Source organism: Brachyhypopomus gauderio, chromosome 13 (assembly GCF_052324685.1).
Source record: "Brachyhypopomus gauderio isolate BG-103 chromosome 13, BGAUD_0.2, whole genome shotgun sequence".
NCBI classification, from domain to species: domain Eukaryota; kingdom Metazoa; phylum Chordata; class Actinopteri; order Gymnotiformes; family Hypopomidae; genus Brachyhypopomus; species Brachyhypopomus gauderio.
The window spans coordinates 2825417-2835379 of record NC_135223.1 but is presented as its reverse complement, the minus strand read 5'-3'; the positions used below and the strand labels follow the sequence as shown (position 1 = coordinate 2835379).

The 9963-nt window shown below is 47.3% G+C and overlaps 1 long non-coding RNA gene across 1 annotated transcript; it reads right to left on the bottom strand.

Moving 5' to 3' along the window:
- Positions 1 to 6250: 6250 nt before the first annotated feature.
- LOC143473793 (uncharacterized) lies at positions 6251 to 9586 on the bottom strand. The gene is made up of 3 exons (XR_013120634.1): positions 8547 to 9586; positions 7412 to 7527; positions 6251 to 6393 (listed from the first exon to the last, which is right to left on the bottom strand). It is a non-coding gene; the product is annotated as an uncharacterized LOC143473793 (long non-coding RNA).
- Positions 9587 to 9963: the final 377 nt, after the last annotated feature.

The following is a 9963-nucleotide window of genomic DNA, read 5'->3' as shown; positions in this document are numbered from 1 at the left end:
TAAAGCCAAGAGAAATCTAAGCCATGCATTAGTATCCTTTCATTGTTTTTCTTGATTTGGTTAACCTTAGTTACTGTTCAAGAACTGCCCAGTAGTGAACTTGTTGCCCAGATGTGTCTCTACAGCGTCTCCCAGCCATCTCATGGATTATGCTATGAGCGGGATGGACAACTTGACTCATGGAATTGATCACCTTCCAGTGGATGCTACAGGGAACATGGACTGCATGGATAACCTTTTGTGCTCTTCAGGACTGTGACATCAGCCCCAGTCTGAAGACCAAGGGGGGAATGTAGGTACCATGCTAAACCAGCAGGTGGCAGTACCACTGGCAACACATGGAACAAGCTTGCTTTGACGGAAGTAAGGGTGTGTCTACAGTTCAGGTGTTTAAATACCCTGAACAGCCATTCATCTCTCTCTCTCTGGTTTGACCGACACATAGGTTAGACCTATTAAAGAGAGGCTCTGTAATATCTCCCCCTCTCTCTGGTTTGACCGATACATAGGTTAGACCTATTAAAGAGAGGCTCCGCCACTCCTCTCTCTCCGGTTTTCTCTGAGAGCACGCGAACTTTCATACGACTAACAGCAAACAGCTGAAAGTCGTATTACTTAATTAACGAGCCCGAGTTACGGTGTAATCTAACCAGCAACTGATCAACGGTACCGCGACAACAGATTCACCTAACTACTTCAATCAAGCTTGCTAACGCGGCCACACGGACTGAAACAAAGGCGATCAATTCCCTGTTGTTAAACCGTGAACGAGACTCGCGTTCCTGGACGATTCCCCAGCACACCTGGACGACGTCGTTTAATCAACGAGGAGCCTGCGGTGGAAATTCCCTCCTAATTCCAGGAGAATTCAGGGAGGACGACAAAACCCCAAATCCTCAACACGTGAGACTCTTACCGCTGGGCATAGTTCATCAAAGGGCATAGTTATTTGAACTACAGAGTTAACTAAGTTTTTTTGTTAATACATTCTGAATGTTTGTGTTTAACTTTATTTTCATAAACTTCGTTAAGATTTGTACACACAAGTTCTCCACCTGGCATGCAATCTCCATGTTTTATCTTCTGAATATTTGACAACTTGTAGTCTCCATTCTCAGACACACTACATTAATTTTTAGTTAGTAAGCCAGCGCCATTACTCTTTGTTCTGACCACGTTGGAATAAACCAGCTGAGCTCATTAACATAGTCGCGCTGCTCTACTGTTTAAAGTCGGCGCCATTTTAGTTGCTTTGTTCTCCATAGGAGAACTGAGATTACAACTCCGCCTCCTCACACGCGCACAAGCGCGCACACTTACTCCTCCCCTTTTTTTACACACACACACACACACACACACACACACTAGATGCTGAGTCTTCACTGTAAATATACTGATCCATGTTGATGCTCTTTGTGTTTTAGAATAGTTGGTTTTAAATAAATGTATCATTTATTTTCACCAAATTGTCTGTGTTGATGTCATTCAAAAGTGGTTGTTGCCAAAACCTCCAAAGAATTCATTGTTAAATCCTTCAGATACCAAACCATTCATTACCTTTAGTTGATAACTAAACTTGTGGTTCTGGTATAATTAGAATATGAGACTGATTCTAAATTAATGAGACTGATTAATAATTAAGGTAAAACAAATTATATCTACTTTAAAGGATTAGTAGGTGAAACCCCTACACCTGTAATGAAAAGGTCTCGAAGTCCACTTATCACATTCATTCCAATGATGCCAGAGAGCCCCTTCATGCTACATCTGGACTGGTGTCTGTTAGCACAAACACACACTTCCCATAAAGCGTCCTCCCCATGCACTCAATGTCTGCCTCCAGGCATCCAAGAACAGGTATGTCTAACCCATTTGCGGCGGTAAGCTTTACCCAGCTAGCTGATGACAGCATCAGTTCCTCTCCTTCAAAATGTCGTTTGAAGTGAGACTCTGTTATTGTAGTAACCTCTGATCCAGTGTCTAAGAGGCAGTTTGTCTTCACACCAGCTATCTTAACTTCAATGGTTAAGCAGTCCCCAAATGCATTTTCTCTAAGCGTGCTAGGCACTTCCTGTGAGACTGTCTTACCTGTCCTACTCCAGACTACTGAAGAGTCTTGACTGTTCTGTCTAACTTGCGGGCTCCTGACTGCAGCTTCACCTGTTGCTTCCCCCTGTTTAGGTTGGGCAGCATGATTTTTTACTTCTTCGCTACGGGGGCAGTAACGACTGGTATGGCCTGGCTCTCTGCATGTATAGCAAACATACCTTCCTTCGCTATCTTTCAGAGGCAGCTTCCTTGGCCTCTTTTGCTGAAGCTTTGCTTTCTCTTGGCTGTGAACAACTTCGTACAACTCTTCCTGACGTGCAGCTATCTTTTCTATAGCCTCATGTAGCATCTCAAGAGTTAGTGTTGGGGAAGCACCTGCAGTTGCAGCAGCAGCATTCACAACGCCTCTAGAACGGGAGCTACTCCTTGTGCCACTTGATGCTGGCACCTCCTCCTCCTCAGACCAGGTAATAGCGGCTTGCATCAGTTGGGCAAAAGTTAAATCTTCCTCGTCCTTTACCCTCCTTTTCATCTCACGCCTCAAGAAGTCATCCCTTAAGCCCAGTACCAGTTGTTCTTTGAGCACAGCATCAGCATCAGGTACACGCTTGGAATCCCTACTGAGGACTCGACTAAGCTTCTCTTGCAGATCGTATGCGTAAGAGCGGATAGTCTCACCAGGCATCTGTATCCGATCATAGAACTCCTTCAGTCTTGTGCCTATAGGCACCTTGTCCCCATAAGCTTTCAAAAGGGTGGAGAATATTTCATCAACACTCTCCTCCTCTCCTTTCAGCATAAACTTCACTGTCATTTTGGCTTCATCCTTTAATTGCTGCCTGACTAGTTCAATACAATCCTCATCTGTAACCTTCATGACTTTAAATGCAGACTTCATCGCTGCCACCCATTCCTCAATGCTCATGTCACCTGGCTTTGTCAAGCTCCCACTAAACTCTGGCAACTTGCGATCCCGAGGGATATACACAGCAGTTGGACTCCTCTGGGCAGCAACTTGCTGATCTATAACAGCCTTGGCCAGGGAGAGTGCCTCTCTCTGCTCCTCTCTAGCTTGCTGCAAAGCTCCAGACTGCTCAGCCAGCCTTCGCTGCATCTCCTCAAACTCTCTCTTTAACTGTTCCAGCTCAGCCATCTTAAGATTGACAGATCTGTAACCAACAGCTGCAGCCTACCTGAAATGCACCTACTGACTATCCGGTTCGTGACGCCAATTGTAACGGGGTGTCAAGCCCCGTTTTTTGGGGGTAGTAGCAGCAACCTCACCTTGAACGACGGGAGAGCAGAAGGATCTGGGTCCCCACCCTCCAGTACAATTAGCCTCAGTGCTTATTTGTTTAAGTATGGATAGCCTGCCCTGTTCTACACTATGGCTTCTAACTTCCCCAATAAATAGATGTAAGGTGAGCCACTGCCTGAAATGGTGAGGTGGGCTTCGGTAGACCCTGACACGGTGGCGGCCCGAAGGATTGGTGTTAACCACACTGTGAATGGCTACAGGTTTGTTAACCCCCCTTTCCCCCTCCCTAGATCAGGACAGGACAGGTGAGACGCCCCCACTCCAAGGTAGGTATATCAGTAACACAGTAAATACCCTGTTGGGCATCCAACACATACACACAATATAACTCAAACAGTGACTATACTTAAACAACTATAATTTGAACAATTATTAACATAGTTTATTCATTTAAAACATATATAAATCTGGGTGTTCCTCTGGAATTAAATGAAACAAATGACAACGACAGCAGTAAATAATCCACAATATTATTTCTGCACTCCCACTCTGGGTGTATTTGGCAGTCCACGGTTTGAGAGAAAGAGTCTACGAACGGTCACGTGGATCTCAGTCTCTGATCACAGTCTCTGATCACGAGGCAAAATACTCTTTCTTAACGTAGCCTCATAAATAAAATACCCAGGAAAGACAAACAAATACAAAATAAATCACTTCCCTTCAACTGAGGAGGCGAACTGCTGAGAGGATGTCGTCTGGATGGCAGGGTACACGGCAACAGTCTGACACGGAGAAACAGTCTCTGAAGACCAGGAACACGCTGAGTCTCTGTGTGGCGCTTCCCCACTGCCGCCGGACGGTAGACGCGGTCGCAATCCCTCGCGTTGTGCGTGAACACAGCTCCCGCTCAACCTGCAGCTAACGCCAGCCCAAACGCGCGCACACGGACACGCAGGAAAGTGCACAAAAAACAAACCAGCAGCCTTCCCCCGCGGCAACGCCGTATCCTCCGCCACATGCACGTTGCAGAAAGGGCCTCACGCGCTCTTCTTGCTACACGAAGGTGGGCACGTCCGCCATTTCGTGCGCTACGCAACAGCTGAATTTTCCCCGAGACCAGTCCTGACTCAATACGCACCGGAGTCTAGTTTAAAGAGCCCTCAGACCTGCTCGTCTCGCTCTGAACGCTGGTGCTCACGAAGACAGACTTTCTCTCGTTTGAAAACACATAAATACTCGTTTGTTCTCTCTATATGGCTGGAGAGCAAGCATACACGTTTACTGCTCTTAACCCACCGTTCGCTTTTTGATTTCCTTGACCCGCCCCCAAAGCGATACTGGGACCTCACATTCATCTTCGGACAATACTTTTAACCCTTGCATGCCCCGGTACACACAGTACATTGTTGGAGATTGCAGAAAAGTAACTAAAGCATCATAAATATTTGTGTACTCCACACATGGCCTAGTGGTAGGGAACTGGTCTTGTGACCGGAGGGTCGTGGGTTCGATTCCCAGACCTGAGGCCATGACTGAGGTGCCCTTGAGCAAGGCACCTAACCCCAACTGCTCCCCGGGCGCGGGGCTAGGGCTGCCCACCGCTCTGGGCACGTGTGATCCACAGCCCCCTAGTAATCACTAGTGTGTGTGTGTGTGTGTTCTAACTGCACAGATCGGTTAAAAGCGGAGGACAAATTTCGATTGCGGTGTAAAAATCACAATTGACAAAATACGGCACATTTTTTTAGATACACAGTTTGACTATAGATCTCATTGGTTATTTGTATCCTGTTGTAGAATAGCCGAACGGCGTTTGCAAAAACTGAAAAACAGAACCGGAAGTTCCACCATACCATATTTATTTTAGTCCACGTGCAGAGTGCCTTGGCATTCCACCAACAGTAATAATAAAGAATGCACAAAAACAAAACCAAAAACAAAAAAACAAATTAACCTAACTAATCAAACTCAATTGATACATTACAACCAGGCCCTCACGCCTCTGCATTCCCAGACAGCTCCCCCCCTCTTCTCAGAGTTCTGCTCTTAAACATTTAATCTTGGATTACACCACTGACCGGCACGCCCGCAGGGAAGGTTTAAAATGCACAGGTTATAATTACCTTTCCTAGTTTATATTAAATCAAACATTTTAATATATATGCAATAGTTGACTATGAGTATAAAACCTTTTATCATCAGACATTCAAGTTGGAATGACCTTTTAAAACTAGACCCCTCAAAGCAGGTTCTCTCTCTCCCCGGCTCAAACATCCGAAATGGCATGGTCCACTTGCCACACAACCTCCTCCAAAACTACAAAACCCCACAAACCCCTGGGCTCAGGTCCTTTGACCTGCCAGAGACTGCCAACATGGTATGACCAACAGGTAAGCCGAACCATTTTCCTAAACACACTATAAACAGTCAAAAATACATGGAATGATTGTTATAATGTACACCATCAGTTGGCCACCCTGAATGGTGCAAAATAATCCCAGCAGTTTATTGTGTTTCAGAGTTCTGACAAGGTCCACCTGCAGTCCTGTGGGTCTGCAGTCCTGTGGGTTTCAATAAAAAGAGTCTTTAAAACAGAGGTTGTCTTGTGGTTCATTCTTCAAACAGTGAAACATGGAACGGACGTGAGCTCCGTTACATATCCACAAGCCAGTTTGGCAAAACTCAAAACAAAGCTTGCCACCCATAAACTGGTTTTATGCATTAGTGAAAGGTTTGCACAACTCTTTCTTCAAATTGGTCAGCCCTGACACGTTGTAGCTCACAGCACAGCACCAAACAACCATGGAAGGCGGGACAGCTTGTATCCACATGGCTGCTGGGGCTCCGGCCTCGGTCAGTCCCCTGGGGCCCCAGATGTGTGTTCTGTCTCTTCTGCACCACCCTCATCCCTCTCTCCCCCCCGCCTCCCGCTAGGGTCTCCTCCATCTCCACCCCCAGCACTCCGCTCACAGGCATCTCTTCTTCACCACTGCCGTCATCATCCTCGTCTTCGTCAGGTGTCTCTGCATACTCTCCATCAGGCTTCACGACTGCAGTTTCCACACCATTACCTGCTGGTGAGGGATCTGTTGGAAAGAGAATTATTCTAACTTAGAATTAGTTACGGTTTCTCATTAGGTTTAGTGTGATCTTGGGGCCTTGACCCCCACTTCCTTGTCTAAGATGCTAAGCTGAGGGAGTCACTCTGACAAGCTCCCTCGTATGGCCATGGGCTCTTGCACCCCACACCTGTGTTTTACTCACACTAACACAAGGCCTACTTCCACTAATGCACGCACCAGTGTCACCAGTGCTTAATTTGTAAATCAAACAATGCCGGAACGCAAACAGCAGCATGAGACAAGGGGTCACTGAGGCCAACAATGTCACCGGATCGCATACAAAACATCCGAAATGGCATGGTCCACTTGCCACACAACCTCCTCCAAAACTACAAAACCCCACAAACCCCTGGGCTCAGGTCCTTTGACCTGCCAGAGACTGCCAACATGGTATGACCAACAGGTAAGCCGAACCATTTTCCTAAACACACTATAAACAGTCAAAAATACATGGAATGATTGTTATAATGTACACCATCAGTTGGCCACCCTGAATGGTGCAAAATAATCCCAGCAGTTTATTGTGTTTCAGAGTTCTGACAAGGTCCACCTGCAGTCCTGTGGGTCTGCAGTCCTGTGGGTTTCAATAAAAAGAGTCTTTAAAACAGAGGTTGTCTTGTGGTTCATTCTTCAAACAGTGAAACATGGAACGGACGTGAGCTCCGTTACATATCCACAAGCCAGTTTGGCAAAACTCAAAACAAAGCTTGCCACCCATAAACTGGTTTTATGCATTAGTGAAAGGTTTGCACAACTCTTTCTTCAAATTGGTCAGCCCTGACACGTTGTAGCTCACAGCACAGCACCAAACAACCATGGAAGGCGGGACAGCTTGTATCCACATGGCTGCTGGGGCTCCGGCCTCGGTCAGTCCCCTGGGGCCCCAGATGTGTGTTCTGTCTCTTCTGCACCACCCTCATCCCTCTCTCCCCCCGCCTCCCGCTAGGGTCTCCTCCATCTCCACCCCCAGCACTCCGCTCACAGGCATCTCTTCTTCACCACTGCCGTCATCATCCTCGTCTTCGTCAGGTGTCTCTGCATACTCTCCATCAGGCTTCACGACTGCAGTTTCCACACCATTACCTGCTGGTGAGGGATCTGTTGGAAAGAGAATTATTCTAACTTAGAATTAGTTACGGTTTCTCATTAGGTTTAGTGTGATCTTGGGGCCTTGACCCCCACTTCCTTGTCTAAGATGCTAAGCTGAGGGAGTCACTCTGACAAGCTCCCTCGTATGGCCATGGGCTCTTGCACCCCACACCTGTGTTTTACTCACACTAACACAAGGCCTACTTCCACTAATGCACGCACCAGTGTCACCAGTGCTTAATTTGTAAATCAAACAATGCCGGAACGCAAACAGCAGCATGAGACAAGGGGTCACTGAGGCCAACAATGTCACCGGATCGCACACAAAACATCCGAAATGGCATGGTCCACTTGCCACACAACCTCCTCCAAAACTACAAAACCCCACAAACCCCTGGGCTCAGGTCCTTTGACCTGCCAGAGACTGCCAACATGGTATGACCAACAGGTAAGCCGAACCATTTTCCTAAACACACTATAAACAGTCAAAAATACATGGAATGATTGTTATAATGTACACCATCAGTTGGCCACCCTGAATGGTGCAAAATAATCCCAGCAGTTTATTGTGTTTCAGAGTTCTGACAAGGTCCACCTGCAGTCCTGTGGGTCTGCAGTCCTGTGGGTTTCAATAAAAAGAGTCTTTAAAACAGAGGTTGTCTTGTGGTTCATTCTTCAAACAGTGAAACATGGAACGGACGTGAGCTCCGTTACATATCCACAAGCCAGTTTGGCAAAACTCAAAACAAAGCTTGCCACCCATAAACTGGTTTTATGCATTAGTGAAAGGTTTGCACAACTCTTTCTTCAAATTGGTCAGCCCTGACACGTTGTAGCTCACAGCACAGCACCAAACAACCATGGAAGGCGGGACAGCTTGTATCCACATGGCTGCTGGGGCTCCGGCCTCGGTCAGTCCCCTGGGGCCCCAGATGTGTGTTCTGTCTCTTCTGCACCACCCTCATCCCTCTCTCCCCCCCGCCTCCCGCTAGGGTCTCCTCCATCTCCACCCCCAGCACTCCGCTCACAGGCATCTCTTCTTCACCACTGCCGTCATCATCCTCGTCTTCGTCAGGTGTCTCTGCATACTCTCCATCAGGCTTCACGACTGTAGTTTCCACACCATTACCTGCTGGTGAGGAATCTGTTGGAAAGAGAATTATTCTAACTTAGAATTAGTTACGGTTTCTCATTAGGTTTAGTGTGATCTTGGGGCCTTGACCCCCACTTCCTTGTCTAAGATGCTAAGCTGAGGGAGTCACTCTGACAAGCTCCCTCGTATGGCCATGGGCTCTTGCACCCCACACCTGTGTTTTACTCACACTAACACAAGGCCTACTTCCACTAATGCACGCACCAGTGTCACCAGTGCTTAATTTGTAAATCAAACAATGCCGGAACGCAAACAGCAGCATGAGACAAGGGGTCACTGAGGCCAACAATGTCACCGGATCGCACACAAAACATCCGAAATGGCATGGTCCACTTGCCACACAACCTCCTCCAAAACTACAAAACCCCACAAACCCCTGGGCTCAGGTCCTTTGACCTGCCAGAGACTGCCAACATGGTATGACCAACAGGTAAGCCGAACCATTTTCCTAAACACACTATAAACAGTCAAAAATACATGGAATGATTGTTATAATGTACACCATCAGTTGGCCACCCTGAATGGTGCAAAATAATCCCAGCAGTTTATTGTGTTTCAGAGTTCTGACAAGGTCCACCTGCAGTCCTGTGGGTCTGCAGTCCTGTGGGTTTCAATAAAAAGAGTCTTTAAAACAGAGGTTGTCTTGTGGTTCATTCTTCAAACAGTGAAACATGGAACGGACGTGAGCTCCGTTACATATCCACAAGCCAGTTTGGCAAAACTCAAAACAAAGCTTGCCACCCATAAACTGGTTTTATGCATTAGTGAAAGGTTTGCACAACTCTTTCTTCAAATTGGTCAGCCCTGACACGTTGTAGCTCACAGCACAGCACCAAACAACCATGGAAGGCGGGACAGCTTGTATCCACATGGCTGCTGGGGCTCCGGCCTCGGTCAGTCCCCTGGGGCCCCAGATGTGTGTTCTGTCTCTTCTGCACCACCCTCATCCCTCTCTCCCCCCGCCTCCCGCTAGGGTCTCCTCCATCTCCACCCCCAGCACTCCGCTCACAGGCATCTCTTCTTCACCACTGCCGTCATCATCCTCGTCTTCGTCAGGTGTCTCTGCATACTCTCCATCAGGCTTCACGACTGCAGTTTCCACACCATTACCTGCTGGTGAGGGATCTGTTGGAAAGAGAATTATTCTAACTTAGAATTAGTTACGGTTTCTCATTAGGTTTAGTGTGATCTTGGGGCCTTGACCCCCACTTCCTTGTCTAAGATGCTAAGCTGAGGGAGTCACTCTGACAAGCTCCCTCGTATGGCCATGGGCTCTTGCACCCCACACCTGT